Source organism: Aedes aegypti, chromosome 2 (assembly GCF_002204515.2).
Source record: "Aedes aegypti strain LVP_AGWG chromosome 2, AaegL5.0 Primary Assembly, whole genome shotgun sequence".
NCBI lineage: Eukaryota > Metazoa > Arthropoda > Insecta > Diptera > Culicidae > Aedes > Aedes aegypti.
The window spans coordinates 430,224,084-430,252,077 of record NC_035108.1 but is presented as its reverse complement, the minus strand read 5'-3'; the positions used below and the strand labels follow the sequence as shown (position 1 = coordinate 430,252,077).

The 27,994-nt window shown below is 36.5% G+C and overlaps 1 protein-coding gene across 4 annotated transcripts in view; it reads left to right on the top strand.

The window, feature by feature from the left end:
- The first annotated feature begins 1,822 nt into the window (after nt 1–1,822).
- The window catches only part of LOC5573943 (tRNA-dihydrouridine(16/17) synthase [NAD(P)(+)]-like), a 394,431-nt gene continuing 368,259 nt past the window's right edge, over nt 1,823–27,994 (top strand). For all 4 annotated transcript variants that reach the window (XM_021847713.1, XM_021847712.1, XM_021847711.1 and 1 more), the window contains exon 1: nt 1,823–2,180. The gene's annotated coding sequence lies outside the window, so the exon portion shown is untranslated. The remainder of the gene's footprint in view (nt 2,181–27,994) is intronic.

The following is a 27,994-nucleotide window of genomic DNA, read 5'->3' as shown; positions in this document are numbered from 1 at the left end:
TAGCCTCGCTAGGATCTGCGTGCTCTTAGCGGACTAGCCTTTCAACATAGATGTGGTTGTGAACCTTAGAGGAAAACAATATGCACTCTGTCTCGAAAAACACGAAAGTCCGGGTGTAAATTTTTCAAATTGGGTAATCTTTCCATATGCATTTTGAGGAGTCTGGAAAGCGTGTGCATGTTTCTTTGAGGAAAACAAAAACAAACTGTGTATTACGAGCGTATGCTAGTCTACGTGTGTTCAAATGTCACTAACTTTTATTCCCCATAGTCCATTTTACGAAACGGCAACACTGATGATATTGCTGTTACTTTCATACGTTACGACACCGCCTACTGTCAAAATTTCATTCATAAAATAAGCGATCAGCTGTTCAAAAACGTCTCGTAAGATGGACTATTCCCTGAGTTACCTTCTCTAGGGATCTGTTTGCAGATTTCCCCATTGTAAAAAATAAACAAAAAAATTACTTGGCTTATAATGGAATTTATTCTGAGTGTTACGTTTGTTTGTCTTTGATAATCGATTCTGAAGCTAGGTATGCTGTTCGGATCAAGAAAAGTAAAAATTTCTGGCCAAGAAATGGTCAAGAAATTTCCTACAGCGAGCTCCATTTGAATTGACATTTCGTTTCAACTGCGTACTGCGATCAAAGAAAATCACAGACAAAAGACAAGTCTGTGGAAAAATGCTTTTCTTAAGCATTTCTTGCAAGAAATTTCACACGCATTGAGATAGGTGATTACTTTTCTGTTGAAGTGCATACTTCGCTTTAAAATATGGTAAAAGATTTCGAAAATTTATTCTTAACAAATGCTAGTTAAAACTCTTGACTCTGAGTCTTGATTGATTTTTTTGGGATTTCTATTTAATTTTTTTAATGGACAGCTATTAATATTGCTGTTTGCGTTTGACGTACAAATCCAGTCTAACCGGGCTTCAAATGCGGCAACACAAAGTTAGCAAAGGATACTTAGGCTGTGAACCGTTTCACCAGTTCGTTTAACTTTTAGTTAAAATTTGACAGCTCTATAGTTATTTCCCATCCGGTTCGAAATAACCCTGCTCTGGAGAATGGTTAAACTTGACAGTTCGAAAGTTATTTTCTGCTCCTGTGAATTTGAGAATAACTAACCATCTGACAACTTTGTTTTGAAATAACTACTCGACTGTCAAAGTTCAAATGGGTCGACCGCGATGTTCAATTTAACCATTTGAGGGGAAAATAACTATCGAAATGTCAAGTTTTAACTAATAGTTAAACGAACTGGTGAAACGGTTCACAACCTTAGCAACTATGATTCATATCACCGCCAACCTAGCAAAGAAAATCCAACTTTGACTTCGCCTTCCTTGTGAAAAATCTTACCGCATTTGGTGTTACCGCATTTAAAATTTGCATTTCAAACGCACACAGCAATACTGCGGGATATAATTTTTAGCGTGCACTAAAAGCTGTTTCCGCTATCCATGCATAGAGGACGCCCTTCAAAAAGTTCGACCGTTTCTGAAGGGCATGCAAGAGAACGAGCTTGATGAACGAATGAGCAAGCAGGGATGCCAAGTCAATTTTTCAAAAATCTGGAAGATTTTGAAAATTTGTCTGGAAAAGTCTGGATTTCTAATGCCGTATATGGAGAACCTTACAAATTATTTACAAAACCTTATAAATTCATTACAAAATTTATCTGGATCTTCCAGATTTTTGTTAAATGGAGCCTCAAAAATCTGGAATATTCCAGACAAATCTGGAAGGTTGGCAACGCTGTGAGCAAGCAAAGCAAGAAAACGTCAAACTATCAGCTGGTGCCTTTTTGTTTTGTTTTGTATGCGACGCAATCGCGTGCTCTTGTTTACGTTTCTCTTCTATCAGTGTTCGGCTCGATTCCGGTGCGGTGTTGTTTGGGTCGTTTCGGGAAGTTTGTTAGTTCCGGTTACAAAGCCGGATTGCTTGCGAAAATCGTTCGTAAGGTGTGTGTTGCGCAGGGGAAGTTTGTGCAAAAAGTTGAGTGCTGTTCCTTACAAGAGTTTCAGTGCGATTTAATTGCCGTTCTCATTCTCCCATTTGTGATTTTATTCCATCAGCTGTAATCATTTTCGGTTGTGAATCTAGTGTTTTATTTCCGGTTCCAATCCCGGGCAATAAATCCGTTGTTAGTGGTGAATCAATCGATCGTAAGGTAAGTAACTGTTGTACTTTTATGTCACCCCAAGAAAATTTCGCTGCTCAAAGCTTGGTCACTCCGGCTATGTCAGTGTTTCTCAAACTGTTGTATTGCAACTCAATGGTAAATATGACTTGAGATGAATTATGAAATGTAAACAATTTTGAACACATTAGGAACTTAATTTTTTAAATTAATCATAAGGAGAATAGGTTTGTGAATTCCAATGTGAAGAAATTTCTGACAATACCTTTCAACAAAGTTGGATAAGTTGATGAACTGTGTTTAGTTTAGACTCCCAGAGTTTTTTTTTCAGGGTATGTTTTTAAGGAATTTTTAGGAAGCCGATATCTCTATTTTGTAGATTCTCTGTAAAACAATATACATTCAAATATATATTCAAGCGCATCGTGTCAAGGGGTGTTGGTTCGATTCCTGCTGCAGCTATTGAAAATTTTCGTCAGGAATGTTTCTCGGCTGTGCCACTGGAGCACGCTTGTTCGTTGTCTATTGTTAAGTTACAGTCTGTGCAGCTAAATGGCTGAAGACGGTGTCTGTGTCTTTTTGAAACAATATACAATGTTGGATAATACATATGCAACTTTTTCGTTTTTTCACTCAAATTCATCAACTTTAATAGGCTAGATAAGACGGGGTTGGTGATCTAATGGCTACCGCTTCTGCTTCATAAGCAGAAGGTCATGGTCTCAATCCCAGGCCCGTCCCTTTCCTCGTACTTTGTAGTTTTATCTTTCACTTGCTTATATCTACCACTCTTAATATATCACAGTTCATAGTATTTGCTAGAACTCGAGACCGGCAGAAATAATCCGTTTTCCTACGCTTCCATTCTTTCATCATTACAGCATACCTATCCTTACGCCTGATACATAGGCAGTCTGCTAACCAAACCACCAAACCTCTCTGCCATAATAATTATCCCATCCCTTCCCCCTTCCCGCATTAACTGGCGTAGACGCAGTGGTATATACGGTCTACCGTGTGGGAGCCAGTTGAATGCATCATCAACTCCTTCCCCTTTCCCTCATTGGTCTGCATTCTGACGTGGCAAGCACCATTGTTGTCTGAAAATAGAAGATCACCAGCACTTATACACTGAGGGTGTCTGTTAATCCCAAACAGTCATCTGGTTGGCTGATCTGACGATACTGGAGTAGCAACCACGGGCGACCAATCAATCTCAAGCTCACAAATTCATCAGCTTTAATAGGCTAGATCTCAGACAGGACCGATTTGAATAAAATTGTCTTCAGATATACTCGTAGTGTCCTTGACCTTGTAACAAGTTTTAAAATATTAGGTTATCTTGAAAAATAACGGGTTTTCAGGAGAAAGATTAACGATTCGACTAGAGTTAAATTTTCCGTCGAAAAATTATAAACTATTTATCTGAAAATATGAAAGTCCTACACAAAAACTGTCCTTGACAAACTCATTCATATGGTATAAATCGAAACCTTGCTGAAAAGACAATGAAGCTATTCATCCAGCTTTTTAAATTATGGCTATTATTAAAATTTGTAAAACAACATAATTTAGTCAAACAGTTATTACTTTTGAACTCGTGATTGGAAAATTTACTCAAACATATATGTTGAAATTAAAGTTACATATTAGTAATTAATAGTTAATTAGTATATCTGAAGCATTTTGAAAATTTAATTTGAATCGGCCCACAAACATCCCAGATCTCTAAAGCTAATAATTTTGTATGGAAAATCTAAAACTTTGCCAACTAATTGTCCAATACAGTTAGCAAGTCTGATGAATATGCAAGCTTATATAGGGGAGCTGTACCAGTTTTGGCCACCCTAAGGAAAAATATTGTTTAAACATCAATCGAACGACCTTTGGTTACTGTCAATACATTAAACGAAAGCTTTCAATCCATGCTCAGCAGGGAACATATATAAACTAATCAGAAACTTTGTTTTTGTATTAAAAATGAGGATGGCGAATACTGGACCACTTGCACCAGCATTCGCCACGATTTTATTTTCGGTTCCTGAATTCGCCACCTAGGGTAAAAGCACCGGTTTTGGCCAACCTAATATAAAATGTCATTAAAAGTTAAGCCTTAAAAGGGAAGCCGTATTTATACTACAAAAAATATCAAATGCAAGCTTTCAATCCATATTATGTGTGTAAAATATCAAAACTAAGCTTAAACCATTTTTTCGCTTAGAAAATCCCGTTGGTCAATATAGGCCAACGGAACCAGTTTCGGCCAGAGATTTAACATCGGTGCCTAAATTGGCCAATTGCATTGATTTCTCATGAGAGTGGCCAAATGATGAGTGCCCTGACCAAATTAGGTGTATGGGAGTTAAAATTCTAAGCAAAATGAAATGTTTTTCTTATGTTTTGAATCAATTTGGACGAGTAAATGAATGTAGCTCTATCATATGAACGCAAAAGGTTCCATGCTGATTGACTACACTCTTAAAAATATCTAATTTTACATGAGACTTAATCCTAATTGCACACAAATAATTGAGGACGTAAACATAAATATCACTTATATTTACGTTTTATTCGATGCACTCAGAACCCAACATTCATTTTCATGCCACTTTCAAGAAAATAAGTACAGTTTTTAGTTTTACATGAGTCAAACCACAAAAATTGACACAGATCTTAGTTATGAATGTTACAAGACGTAAATTTACATGTTATTTGACTATGTTGATAGCGTCAGGCAATTGACCGAGTCAAACGTCAAGTGTTGGCGGTGCCGCTCTTCACGTTTTCAAATTATCTAAAATTTTATTGATTTTGTTCTTTCGGAAAGTAAAACTAACTGTGAATCGTATAAAGTGGTTTTATAACAAGTGTTTGTGCAAGAAAACCAGGAAGTGTTGTGTGATGAAGTAAGTTAGAATATGTGTATAGTTTGTCTCCCAGTACCGTCACCAACAGCAACCATCAAAATATGAACCTGAACGGGGGAGACAGTATGGATTTTTTTTTTCCAATTTGATCAATTGCATGCGGAACTACCGGGATATCAACATGAATGCAATGCACCATAGATCTTGAGCCTTTATTTGATCAGCAGTAAGTGTAGCCAGTGCAAATATTGTTGATTAATATTGTGAAACAGCATCCCATAATGAATGACACAAAATGATCCTTTTCCTGGAAAGTCAACAGATTCAACAGAACAGAAGTTTTTTGAATTGAATATGTGTATGGAACTTAACCGTGATTTCCTCATTCAAGCACTTCCGCCGATAATCGCTACAAGGTAAATATTTCCATTTTTTATTGTGTGAACGAATCCATCGCTACGATCACCTTTTTCAATTTTTATTGCATCTGTTCTGAGAACCGCTTCACACAAAAACGAATACACGGCATGACGTGAAATGAGATCATCGCATCTTACTTTTACGTCATGTCGTGAATTTTTTTTTGGCTTGGTGTGATCATGTAATTTTAAGATCGGATGTAAATGTATGTCAAATGATTCGCTTCTTTTATGTGCATCTAAGTGGATTGAAATTTACACGAAATTTTCGAAGAGTGTATGTAAAACGGTGTATAATCCACTATGGCTACAACTGGCGTATGGCCAAAACCGGTGCTTCTACCCTACGTTGATTTCTTATGAAGGGTGGCGAATCAGGAATACCATGGCGAAAAATAGGTGCAAAGGAGCAAACATTTTAAGGATAATCATTTTTTTCTATTATTTTCAAAGAAAATTTTGTGATTTCCAAGAATGTTTCCGTATCATCTTAAAGCAATTTAGCAAACACTAAACAATTGGCAACTATATATGTCGTAAAACGGTATATAATCCGGGGTGGCGAATAACTGGTACATGGCAAATACCGGTGCACCTTCCCTACTAAAACTTTTGAAGAAATTAACAACGGATTTTTTTAAATTTTGGGCAACATATTTTACGTGTCCCAAGTCCTAGGGAAATTCTGATAGAATTTAACATATATTTGGACTGCTGTCACTGATGTTAATTACTTCCAGATGTTAATTACTAGTTTGAAGCCTTGCGAAACAATTGAATTAAACAGTTTTAGTACTAAATTGACTTTAAGCTTCTTAAAATTGGTTTTAAAAAGCGTTGTCTTTGTACCAATTATTATGGCAATAGCGTTCCTAGCATTCGACATAAAAGTGTACCAATTATGGGCTACCGCACGTTCATACGCCAATACAGTCGAAGCGCGTTATAACGACATCGCAAGGGACCGTCGCAATAGAGAAAAGTCGTTATAGAGAATAGTTATAACATCGAAATGTTTTTCATGGGACCGAAAAATGTCGCTATAGAGAGCTTTTGTCGTTATAAAAGTGGTCGTTATAACGAGCTTTGACTGTATTTGAGTTCATGCGTCATCCAGAGAGAATGATAATGCAACTCTAATAAGTAATGAACTGATTGCTCATAAAATTAAAAAAAAATGGTTTGTTGAATAGATGTTATTGTGCATTCAGATTAACGTTAGACCGAACTTTATAAGAGAAATTAACCATGTAAATTCAAATTATGATACAAAAAAGCATTGATGAACTCACATTATCTTTCCAGCGTCTAATTTTAACAAAAGAAGAGCAAAAATCGAGTTGCGCTGAAAACCCCTCTCTATTATGAAATTAGCATCTTATGCTTGCGAACTTCTTTCTTGATTGAAAAATCTTAGTAGGTAATTGAATACAAAACGTGAGGATAATGCCTTACTGAACCGTCCCGTCGTGGAAGTCACCCGTTAAATAGCTTTACTTCTTTTATTCACTGATCAAAAAATGTAAACAAACCACCTCCAGAGTATCGTCATAATTGGGTTCTCATACACTCTTTGTACCAGTAATCGACATAGTGGAAATAACACGATTTCCAACTTAAAACAGTAGAATTAATTGCTCATCAGCAAAATTTGTTAATTTGTTCTCACTAGGCAATACACATTTATCGGTTGAAGCAGTTTTACCGGATTTGTTAATTTGTTCTCACTAGGCAATACACATTTATCGGTTGAAGCAGTTTTACCGGATGAAAACATAAATTTCGTAACGGGTGTCGTTTTAGCAAACTGCTGAGAAGGTGACATATGTGTGAGGCAAAATTATCAAACGTTCATTTTTCGAAGCTTATTGCATGAATGTTCTTATCAAGGTTTAGTTATCATCAAAAACAAAAACATTCATCATTCCTGTGAACATTAGCCGTTATATTCTAGTGGAACACTTAGAAAAATCTCCTGTTGTTCCTAATAATGCAATAATTGGTACTATATCCATAATTGGTATTTCTACCCTATGTGGATTTTAGGCAATTTGCATTTTCCCCGCGAGAGATTATATGGGTCGAGGTTTTGCCCCACTGTAGGCCAAAAATGGTTTCCAATAATTTCTGTTTTACTTATACATTTCTAAGCATCTTTATGAAAGGCCTAGAACCGCCCTCACATAAAAATCGAATAAGGTTTTATCTTCATTTTGTTCCATGCAATGAAAGTTCGACCAACATAACAATTTTCACGACTTAAAACAACAAATAGTCAAACTTTTCCAAATCTCAATCGATTTCCATAACATTTGGAGTGAAAGTCCCTTATTTGAATAGCATTGGAATCACCATAGCATTTAACACATTTGTTTTAAATTGAGCTAGAAATTTCATAATGAAACTCTCGAACTTTTGTCCCTCTTTACTGCAATACATTGACATTTACATTACATTTTTCATTCCTATTCTGTATGCTTGATGGATAAGATTATGAAAAAGCTTGATAAGCCATGGTTTGAATGTTATGTGAAAATAATAAACCAGTATATTGACAACCTGGAGCTCAAAATTATGTAGTGCTGGAACAAATCTATGAACAACATTGGATTCAACAATTCCAAATTCACTGGATATACATAATTTATACAACATATGTGTTCTGAAGTCTACAACACCGTGCTTTTCATCCGTTAATTTTACGTTGTATTACTCCGTTTTAAAATCCCAATTTTTCGTTTTAATCGTCGAATCGTTCAAAAGTGACAATTCCGTGTATTTGCAATATCTAAAACGGCCGAAAAATAGAGAGATCGCAGCAGTCTGTGAGCGCGAGTGGACGTGAAAAAAAAATTCGGCTGTCATTTTTTTGTGTAGTAAAAGTTTTAAAAAGATATTATTTGGCCAGTGCTCTCTACATGAGTGTGATTTGTAGTGAATGGTGTTATCGGTGCAATTTAAGCTGTGAAGGACGAGTAGATCGGTTTTCGGAGAAGCAATGTGTTGTGGTGTGCCGTTCGGTTTCTTGCTAGGGAAGTAATGCTAACGGTTGGCGTACGTAGTAATACGAACCACTGTTGGAAATGGATTGGTCATCTTACCAGCTATACCCTATTGGGAGATCCGGTGAGTTTGTTCCAAATTATTAACAGAACAATATCGCAATATCTTTTTGCGATATGCATCGTCGGTTCGGGATCACGGATAATCGAATGGTTCGCGTGTGGGTGGAAATATGTTTTGAATTTGCCACTATTTCCACATTTTCTCCATTTTTGAGCGTTCAAACATAAAGAGGAGTGTTTTTTTCCTTTTTTTTATTTTTTTTAGAATTGCCGCCATTTTCTCAAAATAAGTTGGATACGTTTTTTTTGTTGCTAATGTTCAATTTCCTAATAGTTAAAAAAAAATACTAGGTTTGTAGATCTTACGCGTAGCGGTTTTCTGTTGCCTTCTATTCTTTTCCTCCGATGACCCTTGAGGGATCGGTTCTGCTTTTAAAACATTAATAAGCAGATACACACACTTGATTCGTCGCAAGCATAATCATTTGAAACGGAAAGTACTATGCGGAATCTAATTAACCATATATCTTAAATACGATAAATATCTTCTCTTTGACTGCCGGCATTCAAAAGATAAAATTCAAAACGCTTAAACAATAAATGCCATGGGTCTATCGCTAGCTTTCAAAGCGAATCCTGACTTTTTTTTCCTCTCCCAACCCCCACCTCCGTAGCACTTATGAGGGTGTCGCTGAGTCGGTGGCCTCTCATTAAGTAAGTGCTACATCAACATTTCCTTCCCCTATCCCAAGTTACGGTAAAGATGGGCGTGGCCAGGAATAGCGATATTTATAATTTTGGTCTTCTTGCTCAAGATTGGATCAAGGAACATTCCCTATCCTTGTTCTTGAAAGCAGTCCGAATGAGATTATCAAAAAGAAACATAAATGTTGCTAGTATCCAATCTACGAAGTATACCGTAACTACGCTAACGCTAACGCTAACGCTAACGCTAACGCTAACGCTAACGCTATCTAAAACGGCCGAAAAATAGCTAAATTATTGCGAAATAATTTCGTTTGGCTATCAAACCCAAATCTCACTGTTGTGACAATGGGGAAGAATGTGTGCAAAGAATGCGAACTGGATGTTAACGACATCGAGCCTGTCCGCTGCGGCTTTTGTGATGCTGTTTATCACATCAGTCAACAATGCTGTGGCTTTAACTACCGAACCACACGCGATATTTTGTCCCAAGGAAAGGTGATGTTTATTTGCTCTGATTGCCGATCTGAGTTGAATGGACGAAGTTTAAAATGCTATCTGGAGGACAAAATGAAAACCCAAACGACTTCGCCCACAAGTGTTGCTGCATCAGACAACCTATCTTCCCAACTGCAATTGCTCACTGGAGTGGTGGATAAATTGAGCAAGAAGGTTGATGATCTGGCATCAGCTTCAGGTGGAACCAAAACAAACCAGCTATCGACACCTTCATTTCGCACTTGGCCCAAACCTGGCGCAAAACGTCCACGAGTAGAGCAGTACGATTCTACCGCCGTGGCAAACGATCGTGGAACACGAACCATTGACCTTAGTGATTTGTCAATTGCTTCGATTATGTCCACTCCATCACCGCCCAAGTTCTGGCTGTACTTGTCAGGATTCCAGCCGCTCATCTCCCCCGAGGACGTGCAGAAAATTGTGGCTCGTTGCCTTGATTTATCTGCACCATGTGATGTGATTCGTTTGGTTCCAAAGGCAAGGACATCTCGAGCATGTCGTTCGTGTCATTCAAAATCGGCCTTGATCCATCGTTGCAAAATCGTGCGCTGCAGGCGTCAACCTGGTTGGAAGGGCTGGTTTTCAGAGAATTCGTCGATCAATCAAAAAACTTCCGCCGCCCGTCGGTCAAACCTGTGGACATCACTCAGACACCAGGTTAATGCGATGTTCAACGGACGGTGGGAACCCTCGGGTTCCCATCACAGGCGAGTATAGGCCTATTCACATGACGTCTCAAATCAGCTGATCGGGAAGCACTTTGACATTTCTTCTATGAAAATGACAGGCCCGTGTTAGCACCGGTCCTCCACCGATGTAAACAAATGCATAGACGGACCTGTCACATGAAAAGGCCTATCCGATTTTATTTTCACATCTTCATACACTCAACCGACTTACGTTGCAGACCAACACCTGCGTCCTTAGCTGGACTGTCTGTGTATTACCAGAATGTTCGATGCGTCAGGACGAAAATCGATGATCTACTGCTAACTTTTTTGAACTGCGAATACGACGTCATTATTTTGACTGAGACCGGATTGAATGACTGCATCGATTCCCTGCAAATCTTCGGACAAGAGTTTAATGTATTTCGCTGCGATCGCAACAGCATGAACAGCAACAAATCGAGCTTTGGTGGCGTGTTAATTGCAGTGCATCGTCGTCATGCTAGTAGACAAATCCGCCTACGCCACGGTGAAATACTGGAGCAAGCGTTTGTGAAGACTAATGTTGGTCGTAACCGTTTATTGCTTGGAGTTGTGTACATTCCACCCGACCGTAGCAGTGATGCTAATCTGATGAATGAACATGTGGCTTCCGTACGCGAACTGTGTGATTACGCGTCAAATGATGATCAGGTTCTGATATGCGGTGATTACAATCAGCCTCGTCTCCAGTGGTCACTCAACTCGGATGGCGACGTGCAACTAGCTGGCAATACTTCTGTAACTCCTGCTAGTGCTGCTTTGATTGACGGAATGGACTTTTTGAACATGTTTCAAGCCAACTACCATCGTAACACGGTGTACTATATTTAAGAAGGTGATATATTCCGAAAACTGACAGCTATTTGGCGACGTCATTCCTATCCACCTCGAACAAATTTGCGATAAAAATGATCTAGTGGTCCGGAAGGTGTATGGTACGATAGGAGTGACGTCACGTGTTTATAATCAAACTTGATATTTACATCAGTAATGAGCCTGCCTTGTTAATTTTTATGCCGTGCCATCGTAATTGAACGGATCGAACACTAGATCTCGTATTTCGGTCTAACAACTACCTCCCTATCATCAGTGAAGCTGCTGTTCCGTTGTTGCCAGTTGATTTACACTATCCTCCACTTGAATTGTTGCTTGCTGTTCATCGTGAACGAAATGTCGAATACTCGCTACGTTTGGCCGATGAACCTGTACTTGACTTTAGCAAAATTGACTACAATGCTGTCTCAGCTTATTTTACTACACTTGACTGGGATTGCTTGAATGCTTGTCAGAATGTCGACGAAATGGCATGCAACTTCTGCTCCATCGTCAATCAATGGTTGCAACATATCGTACCTTTTCGAAGATGTACTTTTTCACCCGCATGGAGTACTCCATTGCTCAGAAAACTAAAGAGAGAGAAGAACGCCTGTCAACGTAAACATCGTACTACACAATCGTCCGAGAGTAAGCAGAAATTCCAAAGAGCGAGCAATGCGTACCGCAGTCTAAATGCAACGTTGTACAAAGCGTACACTATAAAAATGCACTCCAATCTCCGGCTGAATCCGAAAAGCTTCTGGAAATTCGTGAACAGCAAAAGAAAGGACCTGTCTATCCCAAGTAATGTTGTGTATGAAAATGTGGAAGCCAATTCATCAGCTGAAAATTGCGAACTCTTCGCCAATTTTTTTGCTTCCGTGTTCGACAACGCATCTGCTTCGGATACTGATGCTGACTCTGACACATTGGATCTACCGCCGGATTTTATAAATCTGACAACATTTACCGTAACTCCTGCTATGGTCATCGCTGCTGCAAAAAAGTTAAAAAGTTCGCTGTGTCCAGGACCCGATGGCATCCCATCTATATTGATCTGTCGTTGTGCTACCGTCCTTGCTGAGCCGCTTTCTACTATTTTCACACGGTCCCTTGACAACGGTGTATTCCCCGAGATTTGAAAGCAGTCTTTTATGTTCCCTGTGTTTAAAAATGGCGATAGGAGAAATGTTATGAACTACAGAGGAATCACGAACTTGTCAGCTGCGTCGAAGTTATTCGAAATCATCGTTAGCGACGTAATCCTTAGCCAGTCGAAGCAGTACATTTCCATCGATCAGCATAGGTTTATGCCTGGTCGGTCAGTCACTACGAACTTGCTAAGCTTTACCAATATTTGTGTAACTGCAATGGAGGATAAAGAACAAGTCGATGTCATCTACACCGATCTGAAAGCGGCTTTCGATAGAATTGACCACAAGATCCTTTTGCGCAGGCTTTCTCGTTTAGGAGCTTCCAACAAGCTCGCATCATGGCTCAGTTCTTATCTGACTGGTTGACAACTTCGTGTCAAAATCGATTCGAGCATTTCGTCTACTTATTGCAACTCATGGGGTGTTCCGCAAGGAAGCAACTTAGGCCCATTATTGTTTACTCTGTTTTTCAATGATGTTGCCGCAAAATTAGGTTTGAACTGCGTTATTATTTATGCCGACGACCTTAAAATTTATTTGGTGATCCGATCGGTAGAAGACTGCCACCGCCTACAAGCTTTGATCGACCAGTTTTTTGATTGGTGCATCCGAAACAAATTAACGGTTAGCATTCAGAAATGTTCCGTTATGACGTTTCATCGATCACAAACACCCGTTGCTATTCGATCACCAAATCAATGGAGTGAAACTGCGAAGAGTGGATGAGGTTACTGATCTCGGAGTGGTGCTGGATCCTAAATTGACGTTCAACGGCCATTATACTTCGATCATCAGCAAAGCAAACCGACAACTGGGCTTTATTTCAAAGATCGCCAAAGACTTTACGGATCCGTATTGCTTGAAGTCTTTATACTGTGCCTTAGTTCGGCCTATTTTGGAAAACGCTTCTGTTGTTTGGACGCCTAATGACATCTCATGGACTTTGAGAATTGAACGTGTGCAACGTAGAGTTATCCGGTTGGCTTTGAAGCATTTACCTTGGCGCGATCCAGTGAACCTTCCTGCTTATCGTGAACGCTGCAAATTAATTGGTATGGACACCCTTGAGAAAAGACGAAAGATGCAACAAGCGATCTTTGTGGCAAAACTTATGGGCAATGAAATTGATTCTTCTCGGTTACTTTCCATGCTGAACTATCGCGCTGTTCAACGTCCTCTTCGACAGCGCTCTATGCTGCAGAGCAGGTTTCACCGAACAACGTTCGGTTATAACGATCCAATATGCTCGATGATTCGTTCTTTTACTCTGGTTGAGGATCTGTACGACTTTGGTGAAACATCGCTGCGCTTCAAGCATAAAATTTGTCAGTTATCGTTATTGTAATGTGCGTTTATGTTTTATTATGCATTCATTAAGACTTTGATGTCAGATGGATTGAAATAAATAAATAAATAAATAAATAAATAATTTGATTTTCAAGACACGGTGTATCGTGACCTTGTCTAGCTCTGCGCACTTCCTCGAAAATTCATCCAATTATAGTGTAATACTTACATTTTTTATTTGAAATATATGTTTAATATTGCGAAAATCTTAATCAAAGAGTTCGTGAAGAGCTTTAATGTAAAACTTACGATTATTGATTTGATAAAGAATTAACTTTGAAATGATTAGAAAACATCCCTCCCCTTGGTTATGCGACCTTGCCGCGATGGGAGGGCATAATCCATTAGCCCATATGATGGAAACCAAAGGCGTAACCTGTAGTGGTGGTATCACATTTTGGCATTTTTTGCTTAAAGCCGCGTCATAATTCATATGGCATAGACGCAATAATATCTCGGATGTGATCCAACGGACATTCTGCGTCATTGATAGAATTGATGCCCATTTCAAATAATTAATCTATTCGAAGTGGACATTAATACTATTGGTGACGTTCAGTTTGCCTTTTGCTAACCAGAATGATCCGTAGCCACTCTTACTATTAGCTAGCTAGATACATCGTTATCATATACGACGTAGGGAATACTTAGGAACTCTTAGGAAAATGACTAGTAGATTCACTGAGTAGAAATAAGTGGCGACAATCTTATTTTAATATGGTTTTTACATTGCCATAATAAGAAATACCTCTTTTGTAACAGCGGTATAAATAATCTAATTCCAGCTTCATTTTCGCAAAATTTACAAGTAGAAACTAGGCGTTGTGAAGCATTGCATTTGCCACCGAAAAGTGAATCTTGTAGGAGACTGTAATAGAAGCCTAAGGTAACTTTACTCTTCAATATTCACTATAAAAATGACTATGGAAAGTAAGACGCTGAGATCGATCATTAGGGTACACTTGCTAGTTTCGAAAAATTGTTGGACAGACAAGGAAAGCGACTTTTTCTTTAAGGATATATGAACGTAATGACCAATAAATACTTTTAACAACAAAAAATGAAATTAACTAGAACTACTACTAAACAGCCTAATTTTGTTAAGACTTGACGACACTTGACATTTAAGACTCTAATCTTACGTAAAAGACAATAGTAATCAGAATAGCACTTGAATGACAAATTATTCAAAACCATTTCGACTAGACAGTATTAGTAATGCACTACTATTTCAAACAAATTCTACACTACTATTTTAAACAAATTCTAATGGAGCTGCTGATTTTCATAATGCTTCCTTTTCTCAGAAGCAAGGGAATATGGGTACTTTTCAAAAACTACCACGTCACAATACTAATAAAAAACAGTGTTCATGTGGGCGCCATTGCCTAGTCCGTCTGAGTATTGGTCCTGGTAGAGGGGAAACTTGGCAAAAGCCAGACCGAGGGTTCAGCCTTGACAAGTTAAGCTGTCAGGCAGCTCCAACTGAATACCATACAAAAAAAAAAAAAAAACTTTGAAATGATTAGAAAACACAACTTTTGAGAACCATTTTGTCCTAGATTGAATGTCTGCCTGTTTTCTGTGGGAATATTATAATACTATTATCTGTGTAATACGAAAAGTAGCTTTCGATTTGGCTTAATATTAAAATCAACTCCTTGATTTCAATTATTAGGGAGCTCATCTAATAACTTTATCAAATGAAAAATAAAAATTCAAAGCTTTCCATCGTCAGACCAATCGAAACTTGTTGTCAACGCTAAATGGCACAGGATTGGTGAAGTAGGGGCTTTTTGATTGATACACTCCATTTGGCATTGGACAACTGGTAATGGAATTGAGTCAATTTGCTTCTCTGCTGTGGAGGAAATAGGATTGGCTTCGAAGTGTTTGGGATATTTGACGGATGAGGGCTGATTGATGTTGTGAAGTTCGTTGGTGCTTGCAGACTATATTTTCAAATTCAATTAATTATTACTGTATTTAAAAGTGAATGTCAAGGGAAAGTTCAATATTGTATAGCTAATAGAATTTATTTTGTCATACATAATTTAGTTTCTTTTGTCGAAATATACAAATTGAACCCTCTGGCTGAACCTATTCAGTAAGACCATGATGAGGATGGTGGGTTCGAATTCCAGTTCGGTCGGGGATCTATTCGGGTTAGGAATTTCCTTGAATTACTGGGGCATGGAGTATCATCGATATACAAATTCCTAAACGATCAATTGGCTTTCGTTACCTCTTCTCTCCTCCCAGTTAATAACTGTGGTAGCGCTTGCAGAACATTAAGCTGAGAAGTAGGATATCTCCCTGTTGGTACGTAAGGCCTGAAAGAAGTAAAATAAGACGAATTATCTACGTTGTACCTTACCAGAGTGCTTAAAATTCTAGTAATTGCGTCTTTGACACTCACTTGTATGACGAAGAGAACGATGAAAACGATGAAGATTGGGCCGCATTCGATTCAAGCTTTCACGCGAAAGCAGAACGTGATACCATGGCCCGTGATGTTTGTAGGAGAATGTGGGCTAGGGTGCGGCTTATTTTTCGAAATTTGCCCAAACTAACTGCTAACTCAAATCACATAAAAAGGGAAATCTGAATTAAAAAAAATAAATCAATGATAAACCGAATGTAGTACTGTAACATTTAATTCCACTAGAGTTTGTATCCTTTGACAGATACGCGCGTATTTCAACTTGTTGAAAGTCGAATCTAGCATACGACACTGAAGACAGCTTTCCAGTTGAGGTCAAAACATTGAGTCTTACTCAGAGAGTTTACTGTAGTTTTAAATACATATTTTCAGGAAGATGGAATAAATTAATTTTGTCGTTTTCTAACTACAATATTCGAAACTATCTGTTTGATGGAACATCATCACTGTTATCAAATAAGCATAAGAAATTTTTGTCTTTTTGACTGAGTTAACCTATCATTACACGGCCAAAATATCGACTAGTCCAGTCTGTCTGAAAACCGACCAATTATCTTCCAAAGAATGTATAGAATCTGTTGAGTATTATTAAAGTTATGATTCAACAAAGTTCGATTTTTTAGTAAAAAGAGAAAAAATAAAAAAAAACACTATTCTAACTAAAAATATTTTGAATTTTAGGCAAATTTGGTGTTTTACAAGCTTTTCATTAACTAAATATCGTAGGAAATGGCGCTAAAACATTCAAAATTGGTTGACAAAAAAGATATTGTGTGAGTTTTCTATTTTTATGTGATTTACATGCGGAAGAGCACATGAAATTTTGGTTTTGAATTTTTAGAAAAGTATGCCGCACCCTAATGCACATAGATGACGAAATTGTTCCGCGAAAATTTAATTCAATCCGCTTCGTCTTGAGCTGCTTCTAACCACATATCAATCCCATCCTTGCTCGATATCCTATTCATGTGGGACAGTCATGTTATTAGGTATGATTTAATTCAGTATGCCACGTTTGCACGTGGAATATTCCTCTTATCTACAAGAGAAGTTTGGAGGAAGAGGGTAAGAGTTTTTTATGAGAAGCTGCGTCTCGCATTACCATTAAATAAATTAAAATTGTTTAGCTAATGGTTTCATAATGATAATTTCAAGTTTAAAGGATTTTAAAGGATTAAACTGTATAGGTTTTGGACCCACAAACGTGTTAATCTGCATTTATAGATTGGCTCTTCTAATTGTCGCTTAATCGCAAAATATGATTTTAGGTTTGTAGAGCTCGGATTAAGGCTTTGCTATGCCTGCATAATCCACAAGACCATATTATAGCACCGCAGCACCACGAAGGATACGATTTCGCCGGATGTGCTTTATTGCCTTATTCATAGGATGGTGGCAAAAGCACAGACAACGTGCAAATACACTGTTTTGCTATTATCACGACAGATTTTCGCATCCTGTTTTCCTTTTTTTTTGCTTTACGTCCCAACGAGAAACTAGCTTTTCCCCTCAACTTACTATTATTGTAGAGGATACATTTTCCTCTTCCGATATTCGCAAATACTTGACCTAGCTGAGATTCGAATTCATTATCTACAGACAAACTTCCTTGCGTTAACGAGACTAACGGGAGACATCGCAGACTACAGAACCCCTTACCAATCGTTGTGCTGCACAATATGGCTGCATTGAAAACTTTGCAACCGGCGTGCACTTGCAGCTTTTCTAGCGAGAAATATGTCCAATTTTGCGGAAGTAATTAAATTAACTTCTGCCGTGGCCGTGGCTGTGGTACCCATAGAAAGACAAATCACATTGACCCATTTTTCCGAAACCGAAGGAAAGGCCGCGAAAGTTCCACAATGAGGATGGAAAAATACCGTGGCTCGCAGAACACCCGAATGATGTGCACATTATTATGCATATGATCCTAATGGCTGGCTGGCCATAGAGTCCGGGGAGTGCGTAAATGCGCAGTCATAAATTCTCACACTTCATAAAGCTTTGCTTGCCACTGCTTATGTAGACGATGAGTTAGGTTGATAGATGGTCTACTGCAGATCCTGGAAGAAGAGCGATTATTCGGAACAAAAGAAATTCGACATATAATTGGATGTGGAATTCAGTATGGTAAACGCACACCTTGTTTTGTTTATTAATGCTTTCTTAAAAGAAGCCATTTTCAAGTAAAACGAAAAGATGTCGAGGAATGCGTATGAAATTAAAAACATGATTGCATATTCATATTTTTCCTTACTCATCTAGTAGCAACGAAACGGGCCATTGTAGCTTGTCTCTATGCTTTGAAATCCGAACGGGGAGTCATGTCTGCTTCATCCGAATTATGTTATGAATCCTCTGCTCTTTTTATTTTTTGCTTTTATTTGCCCTTTCATTTGAATATTTTTTCATAATATTGTAAGAGCTTTTCCCCAGCTGTTGATTCATTTTTCCTCCATGGAAAATCCTGTGGGTTACAAAGTGAACCTGTTTCAAGACTAGTAAAGCTCACAGATGTTCTCTATTTTCATTCCAGGTTAGTTGGATTTGAACTGCATCAACACTTAACATTTTTTGAGGGAAATGGATAAGTCATGAAGGGCTCTGGAGTTTTGCTTCTGTAATCTCACCATCAGCTTCCGACATGCCTCGTAGAAGCGCAGTGGGGCGTTGGATAGCAAGTTTTAAAAGTATGAAAAATATCCTTCCACCAATCCACCAGCAGCCAGTTTACAAACCCGTCTCAAGGTGAGGGTCATCATAATGCTTATGAAGGCAAGCACTCACCGAGAGGGTTGGAGAAAAACATCAGCTCAGTGGAAAATATGATAATTTAATAGCCAGGGTACACAACGGTGAAAATTGCGGAGAAACATTTCTATGCAAATCGAGGCCAAACTCGGTACTGGGAAAGAGTTTATTTTATGCCAAGCCATGGCGAGATGTTGAACCCCGACAGACTGTACTTTGCTGTCTGCTCTACTCTTTACGGGGCGAAACAAGATCATTTAAATGGCGATGTAGAAAGATGTTTGCTTGGAATATGATTGAACAGCGTTAACAAGCATAATGCAAATCAGGAAATTGAATCCTTGTTTGTGTTCTGAATTCAAGACGTGGCTGATAGTTTACTTGTTTATTCAATATACAAGAGAGAAAAATCGCTTCGAACACTGAAAACAATTTATCTCAAAATTACTTATTCCGGGTAACGATGGCTGTGTTGGTTTTCAGTTTGGGAGTAAAAAATTGGATGAGTTTTCTGGTATAGTGGAGTTTAAATCGTAGCTTACTTCAAATTATCCGTTGGGCAGTGGGTTCAGTTAACGGTTTGGAGCTTTTCTAGAAGTTAACTAACATGAATTTGATTTTGGTGTTTAAACGTGCTTAAAGAACAATAGGGCATCATCAAGGAACTTAAACTACGCTTCAGAACGAAATATGAAGCTACCGAAATATTTGTACCATTATAAACTCAAACTAATTATATAGAATTTATAGCTTATAGCTGTTTCGCACAAAGTAGGGTGCCGGTACCGATAATGATTGTAATGTACCAGTAGATTGGACTATGGAATAAAACGTACATTTTTCGATAAAAACGACATGCGCTATTTTTGGTGAATAGATTTCCTCTAGTTTAGTCGATTTTCCAAATTTCAGCTTTTTATTTTATCAAAAAAAAAAAAAAGAAATATAAATAATTATGTTACCGTTAAACGGGGATTCTTTTGACATTATTTCCACATTCTTCAACTTTGAGGATTTGTAGCTCTAAGAATTATGGATGGATTTTGATAATTCTTGCATATATCTTAGTTGTATATGTACGTAACAAATGTGCAAAATATGAAGCAAATCCATCAAGAAATAAAAAAATTGCTTGAATAGCGAAAAATATGTGTCCTTCAAGACAAAAATGGAGCTACTTTGGACACATTTAGAAAACAATACGATTTGATAATAAAATGATTATTTTCGCATAAATTTTGAACTGATTCTATAGATTAACGTCTATTTTGACGTTGTTGAACGTTTTTCGTTGATAAACATAATTAAAAAAATTGTAAAGCGCGAAAAAATACACATACCTATATAACACTTTTCAGCAAAATATGGGTTTGTAGTGTTTAGTTTCTAATATGAAATTTCAGTTTTACTTTCTTTTAAATAAAACTGTCAGCTACGACTGCTTGATTGTTTAAGTTGACACAATCGAATGATGCAATTACCAAGTACTGCGACGATTAATAAGGTCTGATTAATAATGATTAACATCTGTTATAATTCTGAATGTTATATTAATGATATGTAGAAGGATCTCATCAATTCCTGTAACTAAATGTCATTTTTATTTAAAGTGTAATGCATGAAGTACTAGAATAATGTTTCGCAAGATCGTAGGCAATTCAAATTTTACATTTCTAATTATTTTGGTTCTCAATATTTTTGATATGGTTTAATGGTAGTCTTTTTATAGCAGATGAAGAATGAAATTGTTTTGTACTACGGATTCATGTAAAAATGACCGAGAATTATTTTTTCAAGGAATATGGTTTGAGTTTACTACCAATACGTAATAAAATATATATATTTGATGACTATTAACTTTCCGGAATCCTTGGTTAATTTTGTTGTTGTTGTAAAATATAGAAACCAACGCTTTAACATAAAATAAAAGTCGTAAAATTAAGACCTTTGGTCAATTATTTTTGTAACACAACAATTTTTAACATAAAATTATCACAAATTTTTATGAAACATGACGATTCGATAGTTTTGTGACGCTCCCAATAACTTTCCACGATATGTGAAAAATTCGAACAATGTTTACATAGCAAATGTTTTGTGCCTTGTGAATATGTGTTCGGAATTTTTAAATATATTTTCCTGTTTATCCTGTTATTGTTGATGTTGTTCCGAAAAATGTTCATGTCTGGTTGTAGAGCATGTTTTGGTCAATAAAAGTGCTGAAGACACAAAATAGTTCAGATTGATATTTATGCTGCAAATAAATCAAAAACACGAATGTCCAAAGTAGCCCCCGGAATCAAAAGTAGCCCCGTTTGACGGTAACGTAAAAAATTTGCTCCCTTGCATCAGTTGTTGCCGTCGTGTTCCAGTAGTGAATCAACGGATGGAAGTAGTTTTTAAAATAGATGTATAAAAATGAAGAAAAGTCCCAGAGATGATTTTTATGCTTCATTCGAAAGATATTAGTTGCCGTTCCGACTGGAAAATGTTAAACCTATTTAAAAATTAACTATTTTGTTCAAAATTCCTTGTATCGTTCCCGAACGTCTACTACTGGAGTACTAGCACAACTACTGGAACCAATAGTGGCTTAAGCGATTTTATGCTTAAAAATAATTTTATCACTCTTTTTATATTTTTTTCCATATAGTAGAGGTTGACATCTTTGGGGCCGTCCATAAATGACGTAGCATTTTTTCACTGATTTTTTACACCCCCCTCCTCGTAGCATTTTGTCACAAATGCTGATACCCCCCCTTGGAAAATACGTAGCATATCAAGCAAATTTAGTTATTTTAGAGAATCGTTTTTTAATTATTCGTTGTTAGGAAATAGATTTCAATGAAAATGATCAAGATAAGATATATTTGATTTGAAATGGATATTTGTCATTTTCATCAGAAAATCTTAGCGATTATTCAACTTTATTGGTATTTCAGCTTAACTTCATTATCGTACCCCATATTAAAATAATCTTACACAAACTATAACGAAACAAATAAATACTGAAAATAATCTTTCTTCAAATTACCAAGTTATTAAGAAAATTGAATGATAGAACAATGTCGATAACACTCGAATCTGTTGTACAGGCTTTTCCATCAAATTTTATTCAGGCTATTCCATCAAGAGCATTGATATATCAAAACAAATCGATGAGTTGATTGGGTGGAGATCTTCTGCAACATTGAGAGCATAATTCACGGAATGAATATCTTGTTTTAATATAATATTTTCCAAAACGAACACATGTTTTTTAAAGAAATATGCTCCAACAGAAAATATGAATAAAGCTAAAACAATGTTTTCCAAGTCGTTAAAGCCTTGATTTTTAATTAATTTATCTATATTTAAATTTATTTATTTATAAATAAATTTATTATTACATGAATTTACTGTTCACATAATTATTTAAAGCATCAAAAAATCTGTTTGATTGCACTACAGAAAATCTAAAATTTCTTACATTTTTTTTCCAATCTTGTCATATGAATGTTTTGAAGCTGAATCATTACTTTAGAACCCAACTTTATAAGTCAAACAATGAAAAAAGAAGTTTGATAAAAAAATAATTGTATGTAATTTTTTCAGCGCCTCTTATTTTACCGACGTGATTCAAAATGCTACGTCCACTAGCTAGGACCCCTCCCTCCCCCTCGTCACACATCGTCACAAATTCGTGAAGCCCCCCCTCCCCCCTAAAAAGCTACGTCATTTATGGACGACCCCTTTCGGTTGACGCCAAAAGATCTTTGTTAAGGCTTTTCGTTATTATTTTATGATTATTTGTGGCTTAGGTAGTCCACTATTGGCGCCAGCACCCTAACGTGTTTGCGATCTGCTAATAGAATCGGTGAAGAGTTCTTGTTCTTCGGAACGAATTTATTTTATATATAGGATATCATACAATTGCTCCAAGGCTTTCTCTAAATAATAGAAAATAATTATAACTGAAATCCTTCAGAGAATATCCGGAGAAATTTATTTTACAAAACACAAGTAAGTTTTTCAACTTTCGCAACCTAACTCTTACTTTCGCCGCTCCGTTATATGGAAAGACCAAGTGACTTAACCACGAATCGAAACAAAACACTACTTTAGTCGATATTACACTTAGAGGGTCTTCCCGGGATCTAAAAAATCCTGAATCCCGGGATATTTCGGAAAATCCCGGGATTTCCCGAAATTGCATGTTGAACTAGAAAGTGCTGTTGTATTATTTTCATATAATGACACAAAACAAGCAGCTTGTTTTTTTGGTGACTGTTGATGCAAGAATGTATTTTAATTATTGCATTTAGTTTACTCAATAAAAGTTTTTATTGAGAATCAAGGCCACTTATGCTTAAACTTGTGTTTCTCTGGTATGTTAGTTACGTAATTTTCAATAAACTAGAACAGGTTTATCTACGGTTTGTTCCATTTGTCAACAATTGATTTGATGGTTGATTTTTTATCTTCCCATAACCGTTTTAACTTGCTCGGTGTACCTTACACTTTTCTTGGTGTAACATGCTTAACGTGATTCTAACGTCCAATGCCAATAATTTAAAAGCATGAAGATTCCATATGATACAACAATGTAATTAAGTTGCATAATCATTTAGATTATGAGTAGATTTTTAAGGATTTAAGGTAAAATTTGAGAATGATTGGTATTACCTATACAGTGGACATAACATTTGCAACTTTCTCGATTTTCCATACAAAATGGTCAACTTTAGAGGCTTAGATCTCAGTTATTTGTGAACCGAATTAAACGAAATTTTCACAGCAAATTCGTTTATTTTCGTTTCAAATTACCTTTAATACATGATTTTAGACTTCGACTGCAGATAGGTGAAATATCGATGAATGAAATCTAAGATAGCATTGTTTTTTTACTTTAAAAATTCAACATAATCTTCAAAACAGATGGTTATAAACTACTCTATAAACTAAAGATTGCATCTGGACGCAATGCGAGTTCAAATATTCTAAAATGTCATTGGAATATGGTTTGAAAATGTCAGATGAAAATGTTAACTGATATTAAACTGACCACTATTTCAAAAGTACATCGCTAAAGAACAGCCTATGATAAAAGAAGAAAAAAACATCACTGTTGGAAAGCGTCAATAATTATGATTGCAACAATCACTTTGCTAGTGCAACTTCCGAAGAATAGCGATAACTAAAAGAAGGACAAATCTCTTCTTGGAAATTGTAATACTGAAAGATGTAATACAGACAAGTAATGCAGGGCTATTTTATTTATTTTTTGAAGTCACTGCCAACTTTGAATTTCGCTCAAGACAATTTGGCAGTCGATTTTTTTACCGCTATCGCTCAAACTTCAACTCAACGTACAACTCGAAAGAACAGCCTATAACTCAATGAAGAGAAAATCATTGATTAAAATTTTTACACTGCCATATAAACCTCGAAAGAACAGCCGATGTTTGAAAGAATAAAAATCACCAAATAGGATAGTAGTAACTTAACTTCCCTTACTCGATATTCTGTATCTCGATATTTTCCCCTAACTCGATGGAATGCGCGGTCCCTTCAATCTAGCATACTATGATCCCTCTGTAAGTTGAAACCTCTCTAACTCGATGTTCCCTAATCGATGCGATCTGTTTCAGTTTCCTATGCAAGTTTACTCTCAACTCGATTTTTCATGGAAATTTCCAAATATTCTCAAATGTTCATAAATTTCATAAAATTTGATAATTCATGTTATAGTGATAGTAAAATGAAGGTTCACAGTCATTTCAGGGTATAAAAAATTAAATTCTTTGAAGACTATGCAAAAAGTGTCACGTTTGCAAATGTACAAAAAATTTACTATTTTTCACATTTAATTTACTATTTTAAATGTACTTTGTCGAAAACAATCAAAATTTCGAAAATTGAAAAAAAATGTGTTCTGTATCTCGATACCTCCCTAACTCGAGGATCTTTCAATATCTACTCTATAAAACTAAACATTGCATCTAAACCCGCTCTGACTGTTCAATAGTCGTTTTGGAAGCATTTGATTTTTGTCCCGGGATCCCGGGAAATCTCGGGATTTTTAAAAACAAAATCCCGAATCCCGGGATTTTTTCGAGTCCGGGGAAACAAGACCCTCTAATTACACTGGCACAAAAACGTCGTTAGTAACTGAGTGAAACGGCTTGTCATTTTGTCATACAATTGTTGTGGGAAGCGATAGGAACTACCTAGTGTTTTAACGTGTGCTGATTGCATGCAAAATTTAAGCGATGGACACGGTATACAAATGTTAAGCGATGGACACGGTAAAAAAATATTAAAAAGGGGATTAATTTTAAAACAGTTTTAGAAGACATACTGTGATTCTTCTTAATTAACTTTCTCAAAACCGTATAAAAGTTACTTATCTCGATTTGAAAAAGTAATCGAGAAATTGTCCCATAATGAAAAGTAATCACATATCAGTCCCACTACACATTTTCCTATTTTTTTCGAACAAACCATATTATCTCATTAGTGCAGCTGGAAGAGCATTGGAAGATATGTTGAATACTGAACTGAACTCAATTTTGACGAAAATGCAGATGGGATTGGCTTGCGATTCACGGAAGTATGCTGGGTAGAAATACAGTTAGATCCATCCCATCTATCCAACCTTTTCAAAAGCTTATCAAGAGCTTACCAAAAACGTAAAAGGCAAAATAAACATCACCTGGATATCTAATTTTCTAAATATGGGATCTCTAGAGCTCAATATACCGTTTTGTCTCAAATTCAGAATATGACGTTTTTAGGAACACTGCTTAGTTTTTTGAGCTTGTTTCAACGATTGATATTTTGTTAACGTTGTTCGACCTGTTTTATCTATTTTAAAATACTTTCTATTTTCGGATTGTATGTTCTAAAGTGTATCGAGTGTTCTAGTAAATGTTAATAGTGAATTTATCACATCATCATCCTGTCGACTTGTAGTATCAAATCAACGTACCAGTTAACATCTCCGAGTTCACCACTGCGCTGTTGCTTTCAATTGTTACATACAATACGGTATACTTTATTGCTGCATACCTGTAGGCGAATTTTCATCCAACTGGAAGTTGTCCGTTTCGTTGCCAAAAATCGAGATGTGAAAACGCTCTTTTAAAATTGGTCTGAGCGCAAACTTCAAAGACAGAGCATTGTTTTCTCCGATATGGCCCAGGGAAATTTACTTCCGTGAGTTGCATAATATCCGATCAAATGAATTTTTTTGGAAACCTCAAGTGACACCGAACAAAACCGATGTAATAGCTGCCAATTCTTACACGTGTAGATCAACCCAACAATTCCATCGAAAAACATGAAGGAACATTTGTGCCGATTACATCTATCTATCTTCTATCAAACTAAAAATGGGATGGTGCTTGTATGTCACGAGATGACTTGAGAACGGGTCAACGGATTTGCATAATTCCTTAACTGGCGCATTTGTCCAGGACTCCGATGTGTTCGAGCATAGAAAAAGTTAAGGAAAGTCTAACGAATGGTCAAAAATGGGATCAGTCATTCATAAGGCAATCTGACGTTTAATCACCTTTCTCTTTTCAGCACACGCTATTAATTGAATTCACAAAGAAATCGTTTCCGTATGAAAACAACAAACAAGATATGTTGCTGAAAAGAGAAGGCCCAGAGAGCCTTATGGGAGTTTACATGCAATTTTTCAACAGCCTACTTATTTGCAAGACAAAGTTTGCTGGGACCACTAGTTGTTTTAAATTTTGAATGTTTTTTTTAGTTGGTTCCATTTTAAGATTTAGGAAGCTGTATTTCAGGCTTAGATTCCGTAAATTTGATATTAATATAAACTTGTGAATTATTGTCCACCAAATATTTCAAAATAAGATTATATTCTAGGCCTGACAACTTTTAGTTAAGAAATTTTTAAACTTTTATTGTTCTTCATTAGATTTTTTTTTCATTTCTGGTGAACAAATTCTGTTTTTTGTTCAAACATTTGTAAGACACTGTTTTACCATCAAGCATAACTTCGATAAAAACTTAAATCGAATTAAGTTTTCAAATTTTCAAAAAATCTAGAGAATTAAGCAGTACATTTCGCTGAAAGTTTAAATGATAAGTCGTCACAACCAACGAGTTATCGATTGAAATCATTTTCAACAAAAATAGAAGTTTTGTTTTAAAAATTTAAAGTGTTGGTCACAATCATGTTTATTTTTGTAAAAAATTGGTTTCAAATGCAAAAATGGATTGTGCTATCCTAGTCGTAGTGCTAGTTCTTAACAGATGAAACGCATTTTTTTCTTGAATTGTTTATTGTTTGTTTTTTTTAACCTTTTTCTAAAAATCTTATTTGTTCTAAATTGTCTAGAAAGTTTGATGAACTCCAACTAAAACTTTGAAATGACTGTACAGTGTCTAAACATTGTCGATTGGGTTGGCTCATTGGATCATGCTTAGTTGGTCTTGCAATAAAACCTAATTTAAACCTATTATTATCGACTCTAAAACATAAAAGCTGCTTCAATTATCCCAAAAACCATTTGAACCAAATCAAATGTGTACTGCCATGAGCGTATTCTGCTGGCGCGTACTTCATCGCATCACAACACAAATCCCAAAAGCAGCCAGAAACAACGAAATCAAACCACCTAGTGTGCTGGTGTTGTTTTTATTCCCCGGCCCAAACCAACGCCGCTCGAAATTCGTTTATTCCGGGTGCACAATTTTCCCATTTTATGCAGCTTAACCCAGAATATCTCGTCCAGAAAAACGGGGAGTACAGTGGCTGGCAGAAACAACAGATTTGTTTCATAATTTTTACAATATATTTTTATTTTTATATTTGATTCGTTCCAACAAACCTGAAGGGTATTGCTCTTCTAGACATAGACCAAGCATTCGACAGTGTTTGACGTGGAAACTTGATCGTAAAATTAAAAAACTTTAATTTTCCAACATACATTGTTAGAATAATCCAAAATTATATGTCAAATCGTACAGTTCAGGTTAATTATCAGAACTGAATGTCTGAAAGACTTCATGTAAGAGCTGGTGTTCCTCAAG